This window comes from Nannospalax galili, unplaced genomic scaffold (assembly GCF_000622305.1).
Source record: "Nannospalax galili isolate Female #2095 unplaced genomic scaffold, S.galili_v1.0 scaffold351, whole genome shotgun sequence".
Classification (NCBI taxonomy): domain Eukaryota; kingdom Metazoa; phylum Chordata; class Mammalia; order Rodentia; family Spalacidae; genus Nannospalax; species Nannospalax galili.
The window spans coordinates 3,075,086-3,075,867 of record NW_008330327.1 but is presented as its reverse complement, the minus strand read 5'-3'; positions in this window follow the sequence as shown (position 1 = coordinate 3,075,867).

The window sequence follows — 782 nt, the reverse complement described above, 5'->3', positions numbered from 1 at the left end:
CAAGGTCATGGTGGAGGTCACCAGCCTCTTTCCCACTCTTGGTTGGAGCAGGCCCTCATTTTCTAAGCCCACTGGAGATCTTGCTCAAATTCTCCGTTGCTGTTTCTAAAATTCACAAATGCATCAGATAAAAAGCAAGCTCATGTACACCTCTCTCTGGATCTGCATTTTCCATTCTTTGTTATCAGAGCTGTTATTTGAAAGTCCCTTGCCACCAGCCCTTCTTGTCTTTAAGTTTCTTCATTCCTTCCTTCCTTCCTTCCTTCTTCCCTCTCTCTCCCTCTCTCCCTCCCTCCCTCCTTCCTTTCTTTCTGACAAGGACTTTTTATGTTGCTCAGGCTAACCTTGAACTTGTGATTCTTCTACAGGTATACCCACCTACCTGGCAATATTTTTTTGGTTTTTTTGGAGATAGGGTCTCCCTGTGGGCCCACCTGGCCTGGAACTGGCTGTGGAGACCAGGTTGGCATCGATCTCACAGAGATCCACCTGCCTCTGCCTCTTGAGTGCTGGGACTAAAGGGGTGTGCCACCATATCCAGCCCTATCTGGGAATATTAAGACACACAAACATACACACACACATACCACAAAACAAAATAGCAACAACAACAATAAAAACAACCAGAACAACAAAAAACTACAGTTACCTGGTCTTTGTAGGTATCTTAGTGAGAATGTTAGTGTGGATTTGATTTACCTAACTTATCATGACTGGGAGCAGGAGTCCTTTTCTTTAGGTAAAATGGTAACTGTCTTTGATGGGGATTTTATCTATATAGT